The sequence below is a fragment of the Chelonia mydas genome, chromosome 9, assembly GCF_015237465.2.
Source record: "Chelonia mydas isolate rCheMyd1 chromosome 9, rCheMyd1.pri.v2, whole genome shotgun sequence".
NCBI classification, from domain to species: Eukaryota; Metazoa; Chordata; order Testudines; family Cheloniidae; genus Chelonia; species Chelonia mydas.
This window is the reverse complement of record NC_057855.1, coordinates 64,635,173-64,661,078: the sequence shown is the minus strand read 5'-3', so window position 1 is coordinate 64,661,078 and position 25,906 is coordinate 64,635,173. Positions and strand designations below refer to the sequence as shown.

The window sequence follows — 25,906 nt, the reverse complement described above, 5'->3', positions numbered from 1 at the left end:
TAATTAAAGGGGGAAGCTCACCTGGAGAGAAACAGGTGCGGTTTGTATAAAGCCAGGTAGCTGAGGCTAGAAATGGGCTGCAGGGAGGAAGTCTGTAGTAGAATGACTATACTGACACTAGGGAGAGAATGGAGCTTGGCCTAGAGGGAAGAGAATATGTGGAGAAGGAGCCAGATAGAGGCTATGTAGGAAACAGTCCAGGGAAACTGCAGCAAGGTGTGGAACAGTGCAGATGTTAGCTGCTGGTTGTAGGGTCCCTGGGCTGGAACCCAGAGAAGAAGCCAGGCCTAGGTTCCTCTAGCAGCCACTGGGGAATTGTTACTATTGAGGGGAAGTGCACTGGAAGACTACCTGGGACGGTTGGTACAGAGAGACTTTGATACACAACCTCTACCTACAGTGACCTGACCAGAGGGGCAAGCCCCAAAGAGGGAGCTGTCAAGTCTCGAGGAGAGAGGGAGTGAACACTTACAGGAAGGGGCATCAGACTGGCATCCCAGATGTGGCCAGCAGAAGGCACTCCAGTAGTGAGTAGAGCACCCTGTGGCCCTCTGATTCAACATAAGTGCTTAGATATTAAGCATGTGAGTAAGGGGTTTTCTGAATACGGATAGATTTAAACATGTGGTTAACTGACTTCCAGGGCCTAACGGAAAGGGTAACAAATAAGCATGATAAGGGAAGACAAAAGAATGAAGGAAAAGGTTTATATCCTTGATTTTAAGTTCAGTTTGCAGCCTTTTCACAAAACCATGATCATAATTTGCAATATTTTAGCGGTGTCACTACTGACCAGTCACTGAATGAACCAGGCAACTGAAATACCCTCTCCCCCTTACAGAGATGAGCCCTGCAGGACATGATTAAGGCATATGGAGACCTGTCTATTGCTGATGCCTGTTAGACAGTTTTAAATGATGAATCAGATTTAGCTTGGCCTCAGGTCATTTCAAGCCCTGATCAAGTTAGTGCGTTCCTCTTCTCCCCCTGCCCAAATAATACATTCTTTCTGCTCTTAAAAATGAGCTACAGCAAACCTGCCAAACTGGCAGGTGGCAGAAAAGAAACCTTAATCAATATTTCAATCAGCCACCTGTGGGTGACTGAGAATTGGTAGTTAAGGGTTCTCTCGGGTAAATAAAAACTCGTTGCTTGCTTGCTTTCTTTGAAGAAAGCTGTCAGAAAGTTTAGCTTCTTGGGGAATTAATTTTCTTGTATGAGCACTCATATTCTTCTTCAAAAATCATCCCACGTGAATTTAAAAAGCTTTAAAAATAAAATATAATTACTTAATTTTGATGTTAAATTTAAAGGGAAAGATGGGGGTATGTATCGGATTTCCAGCTGGTGTAAATAAATGGAGCTCCATCAAGCTTTAGTGGAGTTATGCTGACCTATATCAGCTGAATATCAAGTTCAGATTCTTGCAGGAGAAAGACTGGCTTCTTCACGGGTTTCACAAATGACTCTCATCTTTTCTCCTGAAAATTGTCCTTCTACTGTCAGAATACTCTACTGCTGCAACCTCACTGACTTGAATGGAGTTGCTATGGTGTAACTCTGCAGAATTTGCAAGAGTTGCATACACCATTTAAAAAGTCATCTGCCAGGTAGCGCACAGTGATAACTGATGGCTGGATGCACAAAAGAAGTTAGGCATTGAGACACCCCCAGCACCATCTCCTCTTCTGGCCATATTTTGAATGGGACCCACTCTGGACCTTAGGTAGAAGATAAGTGTCTACATGCCTAGAGGCAGGAATATAGGCACCTAGGGAACTTTTACCCTGACAAGTTAGACACCTGTGGCTGACCTGTGCCAGCTTACTCAGGCTTGGGCTAAGGGGCCCTAACTGCTGTGTAGACATTCGGGCTCAGGCTGCAGCCCAAGCTCTAAGACCCTCCCATCTCTCAGGGTCCAAGAACCCAGGCTCCAGCCCGAGCCCAAACATCTACACCACAATTAAACAACCCCTTAGCCAGAGCAGCTTAGCCTGGTCTGCTGGTGTGGGCCAGCCATGGGCATTTAATTGCAGTATAGACATACCTGCAGATAGCACTGCATGGTAACTACTGGAAGTTGATGACAGTTTAATAGCAACCAATGAACCTCCAGGCTACTCCGTTTTGTTTAAATTAGTCTCACTTTCAAATCTTAGACTACCATAGTGTACTTCAGGCATAGGATCATTTACCTCCAGACACTTTTGAAGACTTTGTTCTGGAAGAATTGACTGGCTCGTCCTTTGAAATCTGCCAACAAAGATAATTACTGAGTGAAGCTTCAGTTTTCTATCCTAGGGAAGCAAGGCCACTCAATAGCACCCATCATGGCAAAACTCTTACAACTGCCTGTAGACAGGAACAAAGAATGGAGACTACTTAGGGCTGGGATCGTGCAATTGACGGTGTGTAGGTGGGTGGCTGTACCAGCACAGAGCCCCTTTGCAGAATCAGAGCCTCTGCGTGTGAAGACTGATTTTACTTATTTCCTGTTATTCAGCTGAGGCCATTGTTTGGCATATAGCACTTGATTACATCGGTAAGCAGAAGGTCAGAGCGACTCAGAAACAGGTACATGTTGTGTACAGTCTATTTCACGCCTCTCCAGTCCAGTGAGGACGTGTCCAGTATAAATGTCACATTAACCCATCCAAGGCTACAAGCACACTGGCTTACAGTGATTCCGCTAACTGCCGCAAAACTGTTGTCATGCTAACAGTGCAACGTGTGCCTGGGATGAAAAGAGTGTCACAACAATATTAACCCATTTATCAGCTGGCACTTTGACCATGCAAAAGTAAAAGCTGCCATGCTATGTGGATTGCTGCACTTGAGCATGGTGGAAATCCATTTGTTGTTGTGTGTTGCTGTACTAAGGGGTAATTGCTATACATGTGTTTAGCCTGTCTCTAGACATTGGATAAAAAGTTCACTCCAGACTGGACCCCTTCAAGAGCCCTAAATCCACTTAAAATAGTAAAAGGTGGTGGGTTTTTTTAATAATGGTGAAAGACGGTAGGAAATAAGTCTGTAAAGAGGTGGAGTTCCCTGCTTTGCTCCAAACACAGCAGCAGACACTGGAAATGCTCTGTTCCCCCCGACTTCCCCACACCACCCTTCCTTTATTGCTAACTTAAATACCAGTATGATGTTGTTCCCAGCATAAGTTTCTCCTGAGCTTGATGTACCTAGTGGGAGGGACTGTCTCTGTCCCGGAGGGACTGTCTCTGTCCCAGTAAGAGTTTCCAAACCGTCATATCCTGGATTACATCTATTAGAACCCACCTGACCTGACATCAATGTGAGTCCGCAAAAATAACTGCAACTGGTATGCAGGTATCCAGCCCCCCACATTAGAGTGAGTCAGCAAAAAAAATGCTCTGGCTATAGGGGTTTTTTCAGATGACACTCCTAGCCATATTACCCCTTCCATTTTTTTAAATCTTCCGTTCCAAACACCGTACTCAGACAGGCAAATGTGAACAAAAGGAATTAACACTCTAGTCATTTTTACTGCATCATCTATATATGACAGTCAGCTGATAAACTACGGTACAGAATAAAGAGAGAGAGAGGATGGAGGAGGAGATGGGTTCTGAAACGGATTTCTCCAGTGTTTAAAAAACAAAATGAAGAAACCCTAATTTGATCTTCTTTTGGTTTTTGTTCTTGATTGTTTTTGTTTTATTTTTTTGCCGAAGCAATTTGCTTATCCGTGTATGTCATGGCACTGGGTTTTGCCATTGTATGTCTGTAATAGTGTTTGGCTGTAATGACCCCTTGATCTGAAGTTAAATATACATTTAAAGGTTTTAGTTTTACCCTAACTAGGTCTTTCACTGGTAAAGAAAACCTTTTTACCATAGGCCTGCTGTCTGCCAGCTGGTTGACAGAGAAGGGGAGAATAATAAGTTTTAATTATATCTCCCCAAACAAGCAGTTTTGAAAGCAATGCAGGGATTACATGAGAATAAAATCCCTTCAAGCATTAACTGTCGCTGGTAAAAGGATGTTAGATATAATCCTATAAGGTTAGATGTCCAGACATTCTGTTAAACCAGGACAGTCTAATTTTTAATTTAACGTTCTGTCATCCTGATTATTTTCTTCAGGAGGATCATGTGTCATATTTTCCTTTGTGCCACACTCAAGAGTGGCACAATCATGAAAATAACACTTTAAATCACCATGCAGCTTTTCTCCTCCAATTACACCAACCAGCATCACATGTCAAAATGCATCGCACATCCAAAGGCAAAAGAATTATACATTAGAAAGGAATAGATAAGCAAGACAACAAAAAGAGAGTAATAAGGAAGAGCGGGAGGAAATAACTCCAGATCTATGCATGTCCCTTTTGCAGGGGAAGATGCCTCTGACAGTACAGAATATACTTTTCATTTCACATTATGTAGAGTTTGAACCAAATCCATTCCAAACCCCTTCAGGTGCTGTCCCCTCTAAATGCTAGGCTGTTGGCAGGAAACTGGTACGTGAATGCCAGTGGCATATCAGATAGTTAGAGGGCATGATTTTTTATTCCTCCTAGGAGCTTTCCAATTCCCTCAAATAACAGATGGGTCAACCAAGCCCGGTGGAATAAAACAAGGACTAATCCTGTTTTGAGGTTCAAAAAAGTTTGATCACATTTACAGAATCTTCCCCATGCCTCTGCAACGTCTGATTTGAGGCAGGAAGTGGAAGTATTGATTAAAAAAAAAAAGTTTTTTCCAGCTGAAACCAAGCTAGTACTATAACTCACGGGAGAGAAGCTGAGCCTGTGTGATCTCTAGACTAAACAGATTCCAAAAAGCATCTTAACTTCTCAGGGAGTTTCTGATTGAGCCAGGCTTGAGACTTTTCCCCTCACAGTCCTCCACCCACTCCAAGGGTCTCGACCTGCGAGCTGCTGAATGCTCTCCTTGCCCAAGTTCATTGGCAGTTTAGAGCACTCCTCACCTCAAAGGAGATGTTACCACCTTGCAAGATTGGATTTGAAATGTATAGTGCATCGGTATTGAACAAAGTACGTGTAGGTATTGAACAATGCACAGTTTATTTTAAAATATATATAATTTAGGTGCATATTTCAGGGGACTCCTCTCAGGCCTCCCTTGTCGGAGAGAGAATATTATTCCAAGAAATGAAGATCAGATGTGAGCAGAACATTATCACTCTGCAGAGAAAAAAGAACTCTGTAACAGTAGGTAGCATTTCTGACTGGCTCCTTATGAGCCAGTAGGTAGTGACACTTATGTAACTCCCTCACCTCCTCTCTCTTGGAAGCTCCTGATCTTTAAGCACACGTCCATCTTTGATCTAAAAAGGGTATAGTAAAGAGGTTGTTGTATTAGTAAAGCAATGGAATCTGGTCTTCCTTCATACATATGTGGAGTTCCCACTGATGCTAATACGTAGTCAGGGCAGAAGTATGCCTTCCCATGTATGAGTGCAAATGGGAATGGAAGGAGGTCTCCTCACTCCTCTATGGGGGACAGGCTGCCATAATCTTGCCACCAGTTCTAGGGAGTGCAAGGTGGATCAGGCTCTTGTGCCAGTGTTTACAGCCTTCTGATGGTGTTGTGTCAGGGTCGGGCCAGATGGCTATAGGAAAGTAATAGAAGGCAGATATATTAGCCCCAGGTTAAGTAGGTCTCTTTTCCCTGGGTAAGGGAACTTTCTGGAAACAATTAAGGCAGACAGGCTGATTAGAACACCTGCAGCCAATCAAGAAGCTGCTAGAACCAATTAAGGCAGGCTAATCAGGGCACCTGGGTTTAAAAAGGAGCTCACTTTAGTTTGTGGTGTGCGTGTGAGGAGCTGGGAGCAAGAGGCACTAAGAGCGAGAACGTGGACTGTTGGAGAACTGAGGAGTACAAGCATTATCAGACACCAGGAGGAAGGTCCTATGGTGAGGATAAAGAAGGTGTTGGGAGGAGGCCATGGGGAAGTAGCCCAGGGAGTTGTAGCTGTTGCACAGCTGTTCCAGGAGTCACTCTAGACAGCTGCATTCCACAGGGCCCTGGGCTGGAACCCGGAGTAGAGGGCGGGCCCGGGTTCCCCCCAAACCTCCAACTCCTGATCAGATACAGGAGGAGTTGACCTGGACTGTGGGTTCACAAAAATGGCCAAACTGAGGGCTGCCGTGAAGCTCCAAGGTGAGCAAATCCGCCAATAAGCGCAAGACCCACCAAGATAGAGGAGGAACTTTGTCACAGTGTGTGCATGGATGGAGTATGGTGGAACAATGGTCTGTTCTATTGCCTTGGGTGAGCACCAGCTCCTGCCAATGTTTGTCCAATGACCAGAAGATCTTATGCCATTAAGGTATCATGCTTCCAAGCTGATGCACCTGTGTCGTCTACTGCCCACCCCCAATGGCAGTCAGGTTCACAAGAGGCACCACTGAGTCCATAACAAGAGAAGAATAGACTCTGGTTCAGTTCCCCCCGCCCTCAATTTCCATGTTTTGCTGTATGAGATTTAATCAGTTTGGTGTCTTGCCACCACATTTGATCACATTATGTGTGTCAATTAAACAAGTCCCCAGAGCTGTCCAGGCAGATGAAGTCATAAAAATTAGCAAAAATGTCACACTTTTGAAATGTTTAAATTCTGAAGTTTGAGACATTTATCAGTAGCTGAAATAACAAGATAAACCTGCACTTGGCCTACAGGTAACTGGGCATAACCCATACCAGTGCCTACCAGTGCCCACCACTGACCTCCTGAGGCAGGAAGGGGCTGTGAGCCGGCTCTGCTTTGTTACGTCTGTGAGCCGGCTCTGCTTTGTTACATCTGTGTAAATGCACCATAATTCCACTGAAGCCAGTACAACTGCAAGTAGAATCTAGTCCTTTGATTCTATTTTAGTTAATGTCTTGTGAGGTTTATCTTCGCAGATGTTAGTAGGCTGGGTTTGATCCCATTTATGACAATGGTTCTGGTGTTCTATTTCCCTGTGAAATTTTCTGGTTATAGTTTATTTTTGGATATGCCTCTGGGACCGAGGAAGTACAAATTATTACTTATGCCCCTTAAGATGATGGCGGTGACAGGATCCTCTGGACTGGAGGGTGGAATGGATATGGAGCTGCGGGCGCTGCTGCATACAAATGAGGGTGAACAGATTTAGCAATAAGGTGGAGCAAGACTCCTAATCAGTCACTAAGCATTTTCCCTGCAGTAAGTGCAGCCCCATCAGCCCTGCTGCTCATAACTTAGCCACCGTGCTGCTGACTGGGCATTGCCTTCAAAATGGATGCCTCGTCTGCATCCCACAGCCCCATGCCAAGGTTGAGGGAGAATCCCGGGGCACAGCCAGTAAGGATGTTTTTGTGAGCCTTTCAGTATGAAAGGCACTATTCGGAAAACCACCACTGATTTCTCCAAGCCTCAGGCTGGACTCAGGCACAGCAGTTTGAATAACCACCAGCAGCTGCTCCTCTCCTGGCCTTGGCTCAATCTTCATTAAAGGCAATGGTGGGAGAAGAATTAAGTATCACTGCAGGCACAGATGCATCTACTCTTTCTTCCCCCTGTGGCATTGCCACTTGCTAAATGAATAGCCCCTGCCGACTCCTTTCCCCTTTGGTGAAATAGGCAAACAAGAGGGACTCAGATTCTGCTTCTTATCCCAGAGCAAAACAAACATTCAAGCTTCTTAAGAGCTAACCAATTAAGAGAGGCAGTTAATGGGAACAAACTGGAGCCGGCTTTAGTGGCTTGTTAAATCTGGATTATTAGAGTTTTCCAAGTTTCCATCTGAAAGCGTGAGCGCACAGCTCCTCCCTAGCTCAGCTCAGTTCACCCTGTTGTTAATGATACTACTTTGCTCTTACAGAGCCTGTTTCATTGAGGGATCTCAGGCACTTCACAAATATTAACTAGGCCTCACTGCAGACCTGTGAGGTAGATATTAATAGCCCCACTTCACTCTTTAGAGAAACTGAGGTTAACCTAGACTGTAACCTCCAAGGCACAGAGTCCAGAGCTATTTATATGTAAAGTGCCAGTCAAGCCTCTATGTATGTAATAATAAATGCCTGTGACATGCTTGAGAACACACACTGAATCAATAGTAGACTCGGGAATACCACGAAGTCCTGATTCCCAGTCCCTTCTCCCTCTCCCCTCTAACTACTAGGCATCTCTCCATCCTACTCTTGAGGACAAGGTAAACATCAGCATTGCGTATTAGTTTCAAGAAGCAGCGTTAAGCTTTCCCTTCTCCTCTGCGTTACTTGTGAGGCAGAAGGTTATTGAATTAATAGAAATGAGGCAGGAAGTACACTAATTAGGAAGTACATTTGTTTTGGTTTTTAACATACCAAGAAGGCTTTGTACAGCTTTTTGCATGACAGAAACTCACGTTCAGGTGCAAGGGCAATACTACTGCTATGCAGGGTTCTCAAATGTCATTGTACCAGGGCCCCCTTCTGACAACAAAAATTACTACATGATCCCAGGATGGGGGACGGAAGCCTGAGCCCAGCTGAGCTCTGCCTCCCCAGGTGGGGGAGCCAAAGCCCGAGTCCTTCCGCCGTTGGGGGCGGGGGACCAAAGCCAAACCCCAAGGGCTTCGGTCCCAGGCAGGGGGCCTGCAACTTGAGCCCCGATGCCCAAGGCTGAAGCCCTCAGCCTTCAACTTTGGCTCCAGCCCCAGACCCCAGCATGTCTAAGCCAGCCCTGGCATGCCCATTAAAATGGGTTTGTGAACCGCTGTGCTAGAAAGCAATTTGCTAGAAGGAAGAAATATGTTTGCAATTGGGCAGCACCATGTGCTTTCTAACTGCTTACGTCCAGAGCAGCGGTTCTGAACCCGTGGCCCAATCAGCACACAGCTGTGGCCCATGTGACATCCTCAGGGCCATAGAGGCAGTATTGGATGCGGCCCACAATGGTAAGTAGGTTGAGAACCACTGGTTCAGAGTGTTCACCAGCTGCATGTGTGAAATTCCTGCCCCACTGAAGTCAATGGGGGTTTGCCATGGACTACAGTGGAGCCAGAATTTTTCACCCCTCCCACCCTGACCCCCATTTGAGCTACCTCCAAAATGTGTGCCTTACTAATGAGAATACCTACATGGTATTTATCCCTTGCTGGTGTACGTGAAAGCTGAAGCAAGGCCTTCGCTGGTAAGCAGTGTAGCAGAGGGACCTTATCTTTTATTTTTCTGTTAAGTGTGATGCACATTTAGGTACTAAAGACATAACAAGTATAGCAAACAATAACACTGAGTCAGCTAATGAGGTCTCTTCAGCAAGAGAATTCCACCAAAGGGAAACAGAAGATTGAAAAACATGGCAGTCTCACCATAGCAATATTAGGGATGATTAATAGTACTGTAGAAGGTCATGACAGGAGCATAAAGAACACACTGTGGAAAACACAGAGATTCTCATAAATAAACTGGGGTTGAGGTTTTAAAGAAGCAAGTCTTGAAAATGTAAATAAGTAAGTAGCAGGGGGAATGTGAGACTATCAATCAAGAAATTAAGCCAACAGCATAAATAAACAGGCAGCCACAGCCTAGGGGGTGGATACTGGGTCAGGGAGTCAAGCAAAGATATCAGTGGAATAGTCAAGAAGGGAGAGAATCTGTGTATGAATGGGAGCAACCAAGAGTTGGAAATAGAATTTCACACCAAAGAAACATTCAGTTGGTGATAGACATGACTGTATGCAGGTGAGTTGAGATGTACTGTAAAGTACAGGTCACAATCAAAGAGAACTCATAAAGTCCTTGCCACGGATACAACTAACATCAGCCTCTAAAAATGATACATGTTGGAGCTGCTAGTTATATATCTAGGGATTTTAATTAAATCGTACAGTATACATACTGTAAATGTGCCCAGGGATGAATGCATTATGGATAGAGAGCTGTCTGTCAGTTGTTCTCTCCGTTTCTGGAATCCTTCACTTTGAAAACCCATAAATGAACCGTAGGAGGGCCTTTTTGAAGCAGGGAGCTGTAATTTTTGGTTTTGCTTTTAAGCTGTATCATTAGCAAATACTTTTCCTTTGCAACTAATAGTCCTTGTGGGATGTATTTGGCTATTAAAAAGGGGGTGAGGTCAAAAGGTATCTGTGCAATAAAACTTGCTTCTATCACTTGATGTATCCGCTTCTAATACCCTGAACTATCAGGATCTCCAACAACACTGTATGGCTGCCTCACTGTTCTTTCAGTAACCAGAATATTTTACTGATGCAAAATTGTGGTGGCTGAAGAGAGAGAGCGTGAGTGCAGTTTGGCCCAAAGGTTGTTCATGTAATCAATTAAAAAAAAATTGTCTCATAACAATTAAGATGAGCAAGTATTCAGAGACAAAATCATGGGGAATAAGAATACTTTGCTCATAACACCTTCTGTCCAGGACTCTCAAAGCATAATTACAAACATGACTTGATCTTTACAATGCCCTTGTTAGGTCGATGACATTATATCCATTTTACAAATGGATACATTCAGGCATAGTAGTTAACAATTTGTCTAGATCTTGCAGTAAATCTGTGGCCCAACCAGGAATTCAGTCCAGAAGTCCTGACTTTCAATCACAACACAGGAACAGATAGGAGAAAATAGATCAGTGGCTAGTTGTATTAGTGTGAGATTGGCCAGAGACCACTCTTTCCTCCATCCAATGTTTTTGTAATCTCACATGTAGTAAATACATTGAGTAGGTAGAACCCTAAATGAGTGGGGTGCCAGGGATCCTGTCTTTGCGACTGATCCCAAAAGGTGCTGACTACCCACAACTGCCACTGAAGATAATGGGCATGATTCAGAACTTATTTACACCATTTGTGCACCAGTGAAACTTCCTGGATGTCAGTGAAATTGTTCCTAATTTGTTCCACTGTAACGGAGATAAGAGTCAGGCCCAGTAAATCCAATGACAGTTGCAGGTGCTCAGCACCTCTCAAAATAAGGTGATAAAAATGTTAGTTCTCTCCAGTTTGTTGGGAAGTTTCTTTTTTTTCCTGGGGAAAAAATGTTAAACCCTGGGGATTTAGAGCTCAAGCTTACAAGATGCGGAGTACCTTGGTTACCTGGCCCTGCTCCAACTGAGCATTTTAGCACATGCTTAGCTTTAAGCACATGAGTAGAATCTCACAGGATCAACCCCTGATTTCTTTCTGCAAAGTTTGGGTTTATTTTTTCTTCAGAGCTCTGTGCCATAACAACTAAACCAGGGGGCTTTAAATGACTGGAAGAAATTTGTGATTTCCGAAGAATCTATCTGCCCTTAAAAATCATTATTTTCCTGAAAAAAGAAAAGGAGTACTTGTGGCACCTTAGAGACTAACCAATTTATTTGAGCATGAGCTTTCGTGAGCTACAGCTCACTTCATCGGATGCATACTGTGGAAACTGCAGAAGACATTATATACACAGAGACCATGAAACAATACCTCCTCCCACCCCACTCTCCTGCTGGTAATAGCTTATCTAAAGTGATCATCAAGTTGGGCCATTTCCAGCACAAATCCATTACCAGCAGGAGAGTGGGGTGGGAGGAGGTATTGTTTCATGGTCTCTGTGTATATAATGTCTTCTGCAGTTTCCACAGTATGCATCCGATGAAGTGAGCTGTAGCTCACGAAAGCTCATGCTCAAATAAATTGGTTAGTCTCTAAGGTGCCACAAGTACTCCTTTTCTTTTTGCGAATACAGACTAACACGGCTGTTACTCTGAAACCTGTCATTATTTTCCTGAGCTTGCATTTGAGGAAAGCTTGATTAGGCCTAGTTTGAGCCAAAGAAATCTCATGACTTCTTTTGGGCTGGCCCCCAGGGTTGCCTTGTTCTGAATATAGGGTCTGATAATAGGTTGCGAAGGCATTCATTATTTCTTGGTGGTTTGTGTGTTGGATGGTGGATGGCTTTAATCACTGCTCCAAGGCCAGCAATCTGCTTGCTCTGTTTACTTGTTTGGATTTTTTTTCCTTAACATGGGAAACCCACTTTGTTTTCTTATTTGGTGACTATTGAGCTCTTCAATAAACTCCAGTAGCTGCTTTTGGACTTTCTTTCTTTTTTTTTTTTTTTGGTCTGTGGTCTCCATCTTACTGACTATCTTCAATTAGTACGCCTTTGCTTTTGTTTCATTCTTAGGAGAATGCAATCCCTCCCTCCTCCCACCCCGCCTAAGTGTTTTGAAGGAGTTTGTTCTGCTAGACAGTGCAACACAGCTTTATTTTGTTCAGCCTGTTTAATGCAGACTGCATCCCCAAATATGGAGGCAAAATAGAAAGCAAATAGGTTATGATACAAATTACAGCAAACATTAGTACAAAGACAGAGTATGAGGGGGATGCATTTAAGCACTCGACTGTAAAGCCAGAAACAGAGGGTAAGCTTGAGTAGACAGGGACTGTCTTTTTGTTCTGTGTACCGCGCTTGAACAGTGGCCCTAGTCTGTGACTAGGGCGCCTAGGAGCTATCACGAGACAAATAATAACAAAAGGGATGGTGCATCTCCCAACAAAACTTTCTAAAGGCTACAAAAGAGCAGTTGACAAATTTACACGATGAAATGGAAGGAAAACTGATGCATGCTGGATTCTACTTGCTCCCACTAGTTTTTCACAAGTGTGACTCCCTTGATGGAGTTACTGCCAACTCACACTAGTGTAACTGAAAAGATAATAAGGCCCAAATATAACTTTGACTATTGTTTAGTGGCGAATCTCCTTAGAACAACAGATGCTTTTTCAATGTGCAGTTTGCCCAGAAGACAGCCTCTAGGTAGCTCTTAGAACCTAGCTTTTTCCTCTCCTTCTACCCCCCACCCCCCCCCCATGAGACTGAATAGCCAGGCATGTATCCTGCATGGTTTCCAGCTGCAGCCTTTGAACCAATGAGCCTCAGTAGACATCTCTTCTGGTTCTAATGTGCCTGGTATTTACATCAGAAGAATTCTGCTGACCTATGTGCTTGCTGGAATAATGGAATTGACATGTAAGTGTCTCTGGTTTCAATTAAGTATGGTATTCGGGTCTGATCCAAAGCTCATTGAAGTCCAGGAGATCCTTCCCAATCAAAGGGGCTTGGGATCAGGCTATCAGATTTGTAGGAAACAAGGTCAATAAGAAACAAACCCCCATTCTTCTTCGAGTGCTTGCTCATGTCCATTCAACTTAGGTGTGTGTGCTCACCACATGCGCTGGTGCCAGAAGTTTTTTCCCACAGCAGTATCCATAGGGGACTGGCTCTGGCGCCCCCTGGAGTGGAACGCACATCCCACGGTATATAGGGTGCCGCCGGCTCCCCACACCCTGAATTCCTTCTTACCACCAGTGATGGTGCTGGAACTGTTGCTGCTTCAGTTAGTGCTGTTGCTGCTCATTTGTACGAACTAGTTAATTCTTGTATTATGGTGTATAGAGTTTCCTATTAGTGTTTGTAGATCCCTTAGCTATAGTTAGAGACTTCATAGGTCCCAAATGGAACTTTGCCTCGGGACAGGGCATGCCCAGTTCCCCAGGCTTTAAGTCCTGTGATTGCTGCAAGAGGCCCATGCCCATTAGTGATCCACATAGCAGCTGTCTGCATTGCTTGGGCAAAGGGCACGTTAGTGAAAAGTGCAAAATGTGCAAGTCCTTCAAGCCAAGGACTAAGAAGGAGCATGATATTTGTTTAAGAGCACTCCTTATGGAGTTGGCTCTCACTCCGGCACCGGAACAATGCTCTGACTCAGTGCCAAGCACCGTGACCTCGGTACGCAGTGCCCCAATGGGACCGTCCACTGGCCGGCACCAGTCCCCATCCGAGGCTTTGACCAAGAAGACCGTGCGTGGTTGGTTTCCAGCCTCCCACAACGGAAAGGATAAGTCTGGGTGTGAGCAAGGTCCCATGCTGGGCAACTCTTCACCCTCATCGGGATCTCCGGCCCAAGATCTGGTAGAGGGGTGTAGCTCAGCCCGCTCCCCGCCGGCCACCCTGAATAGTGGCAGAAGCCTCTGTCAGCTCTGAGTACCATCCACCCTGGAGGCCCTGCAGGGGGCGCAGGAGATCATGTCCCTCCCAGTGCCACCCACACCAGCTCCTGCAGTTCCCTGGTCATGGGGTAAACCCGCCTTCGGACCACCATGGTCCCCACCTCAGTGGCACCATTCGCCATCACAGGGGATGTCCCGCCAGTGCTCACCCTCCAGTAGCCGCCACGGCTCTGACCACAAAAGGCAAACACAGCACAGTCCCATTCAGTTGTTGGACACGGGCAGAGAGGCTCGAGGTGCAGCTCGCCGGCTACCAGGCACAGACCTTCGGAGCCATGCGCCCCCCAGCACCTGATATCTCCTAGACCACAGTACCGCTCCAGCGACCTGTCGAGGGATCGATGTTACCATTCCTCAGACTGTCGCTGATCCCCTAGGAGGGCATCACTGCGTGCAGGCGCTTCCCAGGACCGGGCCCGTTCTGACACTGATCCCTCTCCTCATCCCAATACTGTTCGTCAAGTGCAAGATGTAGATCGCTGGCTCCAAGCTGTCACAGATCCGTCGAGCACCACCAGTCCCTAAGAGCCTGCTTCAGATCAAACTCCAGGCAGAGTGACCGGCCCCAGTCGACACAGAGCCACCGTTCTGCTCTGGCCTGGTCGCCTGGGAGCGACCACTCAGGATCCAGCCCTGGTTCGAAGCTAGGTTCCCATGGCAGGTTGAGCTCCGGTACCAGGTTTTTAATAAAAATAGAGTCAATTCCTCCTCCTGATTGCTAGCAAACAAAGATTGACTGTTTTTAATGTACATTTCAATTTACAGTGCTTTAGCAGGCCATGAGGGAAATATATAGTCCTAACCGCTTAGCTAAAAGTTGTTATGTCAATACAGAATCATTATAATAAAACATTCCTGTCTGCTCTGAAGTTAAAAATCTAGAATTAATTTGATACATATTTTATACAAATCTATAGCTTACCTCGGTAGGAAATGATATTGTGGTTAGCTCTATTATAATTATTGCAAACTTATGTTCATAATCATTACAAACATGTAAAAGGACTTTTGAAAGTTTCGCTGCCTTTCGCTGCTCGCAGTGCAGCTGCCACCTTAGGTTTTGGATTCTGGGTGTGGTTCTAGCTATTCTATTGCTGAAGTAGCTAGGTCAGGGCTGGATCAAGGCAATCCAGAGCCCTGGGCTTCCCATCACAGAGCCCCTGCCTCTTTGTGGCCCAACCTTCATCTGCTCCTCTGTTGAGGATGTGGTTCCAAAGACCACTGCTCAGGGTGGGGGTTCTGGCAGCCTCATGTGGCCTACAGCTCCTGGAGGTAACATGGGGGTTCCAGCAGCCCTACAGGGCCCACTGCTGTGGCAGGGGACAGACGTGCTTGCTTCCGAGCACCTGCCTGACATACAGTCCCCAGTCAATAGATTTCTGGGATGGGTTTTCAAATGCCAAGAGTGTCTCACCCAGATAAGGACTATTTGCAGGTGTGCAGAAGGTGTCTCTTGCCTTCCCCTCCCTAGCAAAGGGGTCCACTGGTGCATCTGGGCTATTTGTGTACGTCTGTGGAAACTGAAAACAGGCTCTTTGAGGGGGGAGCTGCTAAAAGACAACAGGCAGAGAAGCCAAGCAGCCAGGTTCAATGACTACCAATCACTCCCTGATGTTTGGCTTCAGCCCCCGCACCTAGGAGCCACTTTTGCTATAGGGGGAAGAATCTGACCATTTCCTCCCTATCTGCTCCTCTCCTCCAATCTCTGCCAGTGTCTCTACAGCTGCTGCACCCAATCCTCACACTGTAATCTCATGGGGCCAGTCCAAGAGTGGGGTATGGAAAGCTGCAGTCTCTGGAGCTGAGAGTCTCTCTTTGTTTGTTAACACCACTGGGCTGTGCCGCAGACTAAGTGATGGAAGCACGGTCTTCCCCTGAGACAAGTCACATGGTCCCCTGGGTGGCAAGCAGCCCAGTACATTGGGAACTACTGGGCTAACTCTTTTGAATGTGCCCAGCTGCTTGCATACCTGTCTCCTAAGCATTCCTTTTGTTGACAGTCAGGAAAATGCCACAGCCCAAGGTAGGACCTCTGAGGATGTAGAAAGTGGTTTTTTTTAGCCACACACAAGGGTATAATGGAACAAAATGTAACACAAACATCCAAACACAACCTGCATATGCACATGAAGTGAACTATAAGAAAATGAAACAATGCCAGCCAAGATTTTGAGGGGTGGGGGGAGATCATCATGAGAAGGGCCTAGGGAATGCCTGAACTTTTTTACACCAGCAACTTCATTAGGGCTGCAAATGCAACATTTGTTGTATGGTGCTGGATGCTCACTGATGTCTATGGAAGTTCAATGCGTGGGATGAGCACAGAATACGCAGGCAGTACAAGACTTTTGCCCTACTAGTTGTTTTGTTGGGAGAATTTTTTAGGGCTCTGCTAGCTGTGAGTCTGAACCAAAACTGCATACCAGAGCCCACGCACACTTTGAACAAGACCCAGATCTGATGTTTGCAGCTGACCTCTCTTAATAAGACACAGCTGAGCCCCACATCCTAATCCAGTGACCTTTTAGGGGATTTCAAATTCAGTTTGGATTTGAATTTTGCAGTGATACACCTCTTTTCATATACATTAAAATACGTACATGGAGCCAAATTCTGTACAGTATCTGTGTGCCTATCTGAAAATGCATGAGTGATAGGTGGAAGATGGCTGCCCCTAGTTTGGCTCTCACCAAAATCCAGTCAGAGCATAGCCAAGGGGTTGTGCTTGGAGCAGCTATCAGCCAGGATACAGACACTCAGCAAGCCCTTTGTGTTGTGAAAACATTCCGTTTTGGATAGCACTTGCTTGGCATTTCTTTTTGACACCCCCCCCCCCCCCGTTTGCTTAGTGAGTGAGAGAAATCTAGCTCTGGAATAGCAGCTTTTGCTGCTGATGCTTCTGAGATCATTTCTCCTTCTTTATTTCTAGTTTTTTATCCATGAGTTGTATTGAGTTCACAGAGCAATATTTAATTTGTGAGCGGTAAAATGTAGTTGGAAAGCTGAAATGCAGCTGCCTGTGCTTGAAGGATGTATCAAGATATGCCAAGACTCCACTGAGATAAACCAATAGCTGGCACACCAGCCACCCCACGGCCTCAATGCATGCCAATTTGACTTGTGAAAGCCTCTACGTGCAAGTTCCTGTCACTTTACCTGGGTTTTAAACAAATGATCAAATCTGGCCATAAGCTAATACAAAAGAGACAGAAATGATGTGGGGTTTTTGCCTATCTTTTACATTGATAAATGTTTTGGTGGGTTTTTTTTTTTTAAACTTACCTCGATCCTACAACCATTTCACCTTCTTTTGTGATTCTGCCAGTTCTCACAAGACAAAGATGGACAGTACAGGTCACTCAGATGGATGGTTTCTAAGAAATATCCAGTTGCTGCAAAACTGTTGCTATGTGATTCAGTAGATGACATTTTTCTCTATGCAGCTACAGATGCCATCTTTCAGATAAGATGAAAAAGCAAGAGCCTGATTGCATGTGGTCATTAAAGATCCTACTGCACTTTTTGTAAGTTTCAGCCGGAAACACTAGTAAATTCCAGTTTGGATAACTACTGGAAGTGTGTGAATAAGGTAAAATGATGTGCAAAAATAGTCATTAGAATTGTAAGCTAAAATATCGTGGTCATGTTTGTACTTAATTTGTGTTCACTTTTCACAAATATTCTAGTCATCCAGCTTACTGGGATGGGTATTCACAGAAAGTGAATTTCAGGAAGCCTCTGCTTTCTCATCCAATCAGGGAACAGAAATAGTGTCATGCAAGTTATATGACCATTCACTAGTAAGAAATATAGATTGAACTGATAACATTCATTTTCAATCCATAGTATAAAAAATTCTGCACGATGATTTGTTAAACTGATCACAAGCTTATCACAATGGTTATTCTGCAAGTAGAGCAAGAGACAAAATTCTCCAAATAAATTTTCCTCAGCTCCTACAACTACATTCTGCCCCCCTAAATTCTCCTTGAGGTGTCAGATAGAATGTCTTTCCCCCCCTTCCTGTCATACACTGTTGTGTAGTGTTTGAGTGCTAGCCAATAACTGCCCCACCCCAGCACACAAGTGGCCGCATGCAAATGGCATAATTCTCGGTATAGGTTGTCTGGTTTTTTATTATTAGTGATGTCTGAGTAGCATGGGGAATGGGAACCCTTCTTAAAATGCTGCCATCAAACTGAGGGGTGAATTGGGCGGATTTTCCTGTATTTGTTAAACTTTACCACTTTTGTGGATAGTCTGCTAAATGACCCCAGCTATAGATGACTGATTCCTTGGGCTCATTAAAATACTGCTGAAACCTACACTATCAATACACTCAGTATGCACCTAATCCTAAACACTCTTACTTTGTCAGTAGTCTCACTGACTTCAGTTGGATTACTCACATGAATAAGGGGGTTTTCAAGATCAAGTCATATTTCAAGAATGTAGGAAGTGCTGCTTCATAGACCTTTGTTTGGGTGCTGCTTCCCTTGATACTGTGTTTTGTTTTAAGGACCAAGTTCCCAATCCCTCAGCCCTTTCCCACTGCAGGACAGGCATCTGAAATATAGTCCAGGGTAGGAGGCGGGGAAAGGATGTGAGGATCTCTTGTTATAACTGATCTTTGCTGGTTTTAAGAGTGTTTCTTGGTATTTGTTGGGATGAAGGGTGCTATTGAAATGCATGATCAAGATCATTATCATTTATCTCTTACTGCCAAACAGCCTAGGTCCTCGAGCCATTTGAACCTGGCAGTTGTACATATCATTACCACTTGTTATCCACTAGAGATCAACCAGGCCCATCTAGCTAACTTTTCTAGTAATTTATCTACTTGTGCTTATTAAAAAATAGAGCAGAACTGTCCATCCGCAGCACAGCCCTGTGAATAAATTGCTCACAGTTTGTACTGGCAAAAACAACCCTGTGAGAGTTAGTGAAGGTGATTATTATTCAGTGCCTCTGGAGTCGCCAGTCACAACTCTCAGAGTAACAGCCGTGTTAGTCTGTATTCGTAAAAAGAAAAGGAGTACTTGTGGCACCTTAGAGCAACTCTATTCCTCAAAAGCTACCTGCCTATGTTAAACAAAAAGCATCTTGTCATGAGAGCCTATGTTTTTGCAAAGGCTTTGATTCTAATCTCTAGCTTTCCTGTGCACAGAAGATAACTTTGTACAAGCTTGCTCTCTCTGTTATGGTCTTAGCACTCAGGGTCCAGTTCAGCAGGGCACTTTAGCATGTGCCTAACCGTAAGCATGTGCTTCAAGTCCCATTGAGGCTGATGCAAGAAAGCTGGCGCCTGAGTCCCTGGCAAAAGGTAAATAAGTAACAGCAGGGAAAGAAGAGGGAGCATCTCACAGCTAGGCAATGGCAGAGTCTCTCCTTTCTTACAGGGCCAGGCACCACATTTTCCAGAGCCTGCAAGAAATAATGGTAGCAGGACTCCCCTCCTCCTGCAGGGGACACCAGCCACAGAGGGTCTTTATGTTGCTGTTAAGGGAGTTGGCTTTCTAGCCATGCCAGCTCTAAAGGCTTTTGACCAATTGATTAATATTTTGGAGTGTCAGCTTTTGGGGATTGGCCCAACTTACTCGACCCCCGAGATATTAATCTGCCTGAGTACCCAAGCATCCCCCTTTGCTTCAGAGGCCAGGGCATCATTAATGCATTGTCACAAAACATACAGATTAGCTTCTAAACTGCTAAGGAGTTTACTCAAGACAAGAAGGCAGCCACAGAGTCATGTTTCATCCTGTAAAGGCCTGTCAGCCGACTGGTCTCATTAAAAGCAGGTGGTGGGAGCTATACAGGGGCAGATTGTGATTAAAGCAGAAAATTCAAATGCAATAAAATTAAGTTATTATGATGAGAGCTTTATTCTCTTCCCTGAATGGTAAGGAAAGGATACATCTCCGCTCCAACATCAGAGAACTCCTTGATCAGTTCGTCATGCATCAGAGCGCTCCTTGATCAACCCGTTGATCGGTACGTCACTGTTCAATTGTCATTTTTGTGAATGTTTTCTTGTTAATTTTCATTTTATTGTACAGAAGAAGAACCATACAGACAACAACAATTAATGCAAAGGTCCTGTAAGGTTGGGAATATGGTGCAAGTCCAAAATCACAGTTATTAGGCCTCTTGATACAGATGCATTTGTAAAATGGTCACTATACAACTGAGGGCCAAATACTGCCCCTCATTAGCAATCCTGCCACCCCACTGGCTGCACTGGAACTCCTGAATGTAACACAAGGTGGAATTTGGCCCTGTATCTACAGTACATTCTGTAAATCATTAAGCTTTTGATTGTCTTTTATTGCCCAATACATGATATTTAGTAGACTCATCAAAGACACGGGTATATTGGCAAATATCTGATCACCTTCGCCGTTCCATGGTCAGGGATTAAGTCCGTGTGCTTTCTGGTTGGTCCTGATCAATTAAAATGTGTGTTCTGACATGTTTTGAGGCACTCATAGATGTCTGTATGTTCCAGCTTATCAGGACTTGGTAACAAGCGCTGTCACGTCAGCCAGTCAGGATGTTTAAAACATGTCTACGGGTCTTTCCGATATGATAAAAGGCCACAGGCCAGATGTTGCAGCTCTGTGCTCATGCTGACGAGGACTTACACGAGTAGTTCCATTAACTTCAGTGGGACTACTTCTGTGAGTGTTTGGGGCCATATCAAGGCCCTGCGAGGAAAATCCCTAGCAAGGATGGGCACTGCCACAAGTTTCAGTTTGTGGAATTCCCTTTGCATTAGACATCGAGGATAGGGTCTTCCTGATTGTGGTAGGGGTACAGGGTGGAGCCTTCTAGATTCATAGATTTCATGAGATCTGTGGTGAAATCCCACAGATTACTGGACATCTGCAAAGTATTTTAATCCCTGGCTCTTTATATAGCCCTTGTCATCAGTAGCTCTCAAAGCGTTTTACAAAGGAAGTCAGTATCATTGTCCCTGTTTTACAGATGGAAACTGAGATGCAGAGTGGTGAGATGTCAAGATCTGTGCCCCTCTGCACTACTCTATGCCTTACCCCTTCCTCTCAACCCAGCAGAACAGCTCCACAAGGTGACCCACTCCATGCACAGACCCAAACACGACCAGCCTCATCTTCCAAGGGTGTTTGAAATTAGCACTGGTGTGTGAATGTATATCAAATTTAGCATTGTTCTACCTGGGTGCTTCCCCGTTTTGTGTGCTCTATTCTCTGCTATTGGAGCTGAGTAATTTTCATTGAAACCAATGGACATAATTCATATCCTGAGTGAGAGAATCAGATTCCAGGGGGAAAATAATGTAAATAGTGGCTGTCCACTGGCCATGACCTTTTCCCAAAGATCTGTCTATGCATTGTTCACATGAGTGAGCATCTGCAGGTTCCAAGAAAGCTAATATTATGCCATGCTGTCTCAGCTATCTTATCCTTCCCTTTCTCCAACAGATTTTGACCAAAAAATTCCCAGGTTCCCACTGTTTTCATCCCCTCCATGCCTAGAAGTAGAAGCAACAATATGGGTCTTAAAAATGATTGTTTAAGAATGTGCATGTTATCTTTGTTCTGGGTTTAGAAAAATGAAGCTCCGTAGCATTAAGGGTTAAACTCTGTAATACCTTACTCTGATGAGTAAGTAATGAAACCATTGGACTATTTGCACAAGTAAAGCTTTGGGGTATCCAGAATCTGGCCCTATAACAGCATATAGGCTCAGATATTCTCTCTCCCCCCTATAATCCCTTCTCTGTTCTATAAAAGAAGGTTAGATCTACTTTTTTGACATTTGCCTACTGGTTGAATGCTTGAGTGATAACAACCAGGTTAAAATGGCAGAGGCTGCACATGCCACGGTGTACTCAGCAGTTGGAGGGAAACTCAGGGATAGGGATACAGTCTCATCTTGTTACTTGCCAGTACTGCCTGGTGAAGCCTTCGTGCTGTGATATCACTTGGGGGGGGTGGGGAAAGCGCAGTACATTAGAATCTCTCTCATGCCCATTTATGTCACTTAAATTTCCTTTGCACATCGACACCCAAGTCTCACTAATTCATCAGAAGTTGTTTTAGGGATGTAAATCAATTTGCTTTTATGAAATACCTATAGACCGGGATCTGGTAGCAGCTCTATTAAGTCATCCATCAAAACAGCATCACGAAAGTGGTGTGCCTGCTCAGAATAATGGGCGTGCAGGGTTAGCATTGATTTAGAGGCAGATGTGCAACAGATGACTGAGATTTCTATCAAAGCTCTTCTGGGGTGTGAGTTACCATGGCAGTAGCAAGTGCAGACAATGCAGGAGCTTTGGGAAAGGGTCAGTTAGAATACTGCACTTTTACAGAACCTGTTGTCCAAGGAGCTCAAAGCAAACAATAATACTTCGGAGCACCCCATGAGGTAGGTAAGTATTATTTAATCCATTATAAAATGAGTTAAGACCCAGAGAAATTCAGTGACTTGCTCACTGTCACACAGTAAATCAGTGATAGAGCTGGGAATAGAAGCCAGTGGTGTTGAATCCCAACCCTCTTTTCTACGCACTGGGAAACACTGCCTCTGTCAAATCAGTATTCCACAGACACCAGCATATCAAGATTACAGTACGTGCTTTGTCCCAATCAAGTCTTCTGTGGACCTCATTCTGGCTTCATTTACATTTTTTTGCAACAAAGTCAACTCTACACCCCTCTCACATTCAGTCACTCTAGTGGGTTTGCCGTTTCTCTCTTCTGTGCCTAAAAACAGAGGACCTGAAACAATCCTTAAAAATGTACCACCTCCACCACTGCTGCCCACACAGTTGGTTGCATTAAAAGCTTTGATATGTTCATAATACTTTGAACTTTTCCCCCCTAAGTATACCCCATCGAAGCCCTGTTCCCCCTTTGCTTAGGGCCTGATCCAGTGCCCACTGCAGTCACTGAAAAGACCGGATTCAGTGGTTATTGGATCAGTTTCTTACATCCGCAAAATCCCACTGAAGTCAATGGGCCTGATATTGCACTTATGCAAGTCAATGCCAACGTTTCTATTGATTCCAGTGGGTGCAGGAACGTGCTTAATGGCTGAGGAACTGGGGGGCTGCATAGATGCAAACAAAAGCAGGATTTGGCTCTCCCTTAGTTTCTCCTCCAATTGATTGGTCTAACTTTCATCAGTGATTGCTTTTGCACTCACGTTTTACACATGCTGGGGATGCTATCCTGGGATGCTACTCAGGAACGTACTGAAGATTTTTTTTTTGCAGGTGATTTTTGCCTTTTAATTGTCTTTTAAAGAAAAGAAAAAATTACTCATTTTTCTCTAGCTCATGCTTCCTTCCTTGTATTTCTCTACCCTTCGCAAGGCTGGAGCTTCATGCTAAACTGGATTTGAGACTGCGCTCACTGGACCATCACTCATAACAAGGTTTAGGTGGGGACTGGGGTTGGTGGAGGTGGCAGGCCAGCTATAATTAGCCTCACAGGCAGGGTGTCTGGTGGGTTTTATTTTTCTGAAGAGAAGGCAGCTTGCTCAAACCTCCTTTGTTTTCATTGGAAGAAAGCCCTGTTGCTCATTGCAGCTATAAAATCTTCTCTAATCTGCAGGAAGTGGAAGTAAGCTTGGCTGGGAAGTCTAGCAGCGTGTCTTCAAAGGAAGCCTCTTAAACTTAGAGTCCTCATCGATCCATCCTTCGATACCAGCTGGGCAATGTCTCAGTCTCTAAGCCAGCTACAGTGCTAGGCTTTGATCTAGCAACTAGTCCATTGCAAACACAAACTGAATTTGAAAACATGCAAGCAGCAAATTTCAACCTCTCTGAGAATGCAGACTCAAACCCTGGCAACAGAAACGTACAAGCGTGTGAACTGTGTGCTGACAACACACCGAGAGCCCACGGATGGTAAAGCATGTCCTCGTCTGCTGCAGGAGAGGGGCAGAATAGAATGTGTTAAAGAGCTTTTTATGCTTGAAACATTGATTCAAGTATACAATAGAATGTGAATCGAGTACATTAGAACCTTTAAATATTTTGAACCCTTCCTTCTCCTCATTTGCTTAAAATATGCTGTTTTCATGCGCTTTCTTGCCAGTAAACTGGCTCACTGGCATATTTACACAAAGCAAACCCAAAAGGGATGAGAACACCTCAGAGCAAATTGCTTACAGCTCTGAACAAATATTCCTGGACTGTTGTTTTTCCTCAGCATTCATGCCGCTCTTCTCTTAATGTCTCTAAAGAGCCAAGGGCCTTTGTGTTGGCCCTCCTGCTGCTGTCAAATTACTTTAATCTCCTTCATTAACTTCTTGCAAACTCAGATCCCTAGTTCCCAAATCTCTGCTCTTTGCTGAACTATCAGCATCAGAACCTTCCTCTTTATGGTTTCAGTAGCGCATACACAGGGGAATAGGTTTGTCTTCCTCCATCTAAAAGTTTACAGTTGTCCTTAGAACTGTGGCAACCCCATAGCTGGAGATCACCCATCTGAACAAGCTTAATAAAGGTCTGTATTTTCAATTTTCTGCCTGCATTTACCCTCACAAGTGTAACTACTGCAAGAAGCCTATGATCTGGCTAAATGGCTTCCCAAGATTCCAAATAGAACCAGTTTAACTCAATGTTCCCTCTTTCTACCCTTTTCTGTCCCAGCCGCCAAACCTGGATCTTTCCAACAAATCTACTGAACTCTCCCCACAACCTTCAACTCTTCTGCCTTTCAATCTGTTCTTCCCTCCATTTCTTATCACATGCATCCAGCACACCAGGCAATAAGCCCCAGCACTTGGGCAGCTCTTCCGATGTCTAAACTGGCTGACCTGCTACTGATGGGCATCCGTAACTCAGTGGTTACTAAACATTGTCCAATCATCTCTGCCCCTAGATGTTCCAGTCCTTGATCCTTGGTCCTTTCCAGGCATTACATCTACCAAATCATAAATTATATCAAAGCTGCCTTCACTATTTCAGCAACTAGACAACATGGGCACCTTGTTCAGTCTAGTCTGGATCTTTTTAGCCCACCCAATCTCCTCTGCCTCTTCCACTCTGTAGTCCCTTCACTCTGACCTCGAGTCCAAGTGAGCGTCAGTTCATGGTAGCAAATGGAGGGTCTTAATGCAAACTTTTCTAATTTGTTCTTTCTTAGCCCCTCTTCACTTACCTTTGGTTCCTAGCTATTCCTCTGTCTGTGCCTTCATGTGCTTTGTTATGCATACCTCAGATATTCCATAACAGATCTTGCTACTTCACCCATGAAATTGAAGCAGAAGAATTTGGCTTTCTTAAGAGTCAGTTCTAATGCACCTGATATCGGACCTATTGATTCTCCCCTCTAGCACCTCTTAGATTTTTTTTCCTTTGGCAAACACCTTTCTTTCATTTTTTCCCTTTTTCTGACGTTTGGCTTTTTTGACCTTGCTCTGAAACAGTTTATCAGATCTCCCTCAACAATTACTATCTGCTTCTGTATTATTCACTAGCCCAGCAACTTTCTATCAGTCCAGCTTTCTTTTACTTCTTCAGCCCATATTCTATCCACTTCAAAGCCTCCTTCCTGGAATGCAAATCCCAGGCTAAATGCAGACTTTTAACCCTTTCAGTCTGTGCACATCACTAGACCATAAAGTCAATAATTACTGTCGTCTTTCCTCAGTTCAGCCTCCAGTGTCAAAGTTCTATATCACACTAGCTCCCTCCATTACCCTTCTCAAGTGGAAATTCTTGAAACAATAGACTGATACATCCTGTTCCTATAGTCTTTACTTACCTCCCCCAAGAACATTCAGATCTTTACCAAAGCAATTCACATGCATCATGCATTGTGGTGCTGATCCAAAGCCTAGTAAAGTGAACAAGAATATTTCCATGCACTCCAATGGACTGTGGATTAGGTGGTATCA

General features: G+C 44.4%; 1 long non-coding RNA gene across 3 annotated transcripts in view; it reads left to right on the top strand.

The window, feature by feature from the left end:
• Nucleotides 1-89: 89 nt before the first annotated feature.
• Nucleotides 90-25,906, top strand: part of LOC122461637 — a 44,858-nt gene continuing 19,041 nt past the window's right edge. The window contains exons 1-3 of one of the 3 annotated variants that reach the window (XR_006283673.1): nt 90-584; nt 19,919-20,005; nt 20,999-21,165. This is a non-coding gene — a long non-coding RNA (uncharacterized LOC122461637). Of the gene's footprint in view, nt 585-19,918; nt 20,006-20,998; nt 21,166-25,906 lie in introns of those variants that run through there. The other 2 variants (XR_006283674.1, XR_006283675.1) reach the window with 2 other exon arrangements.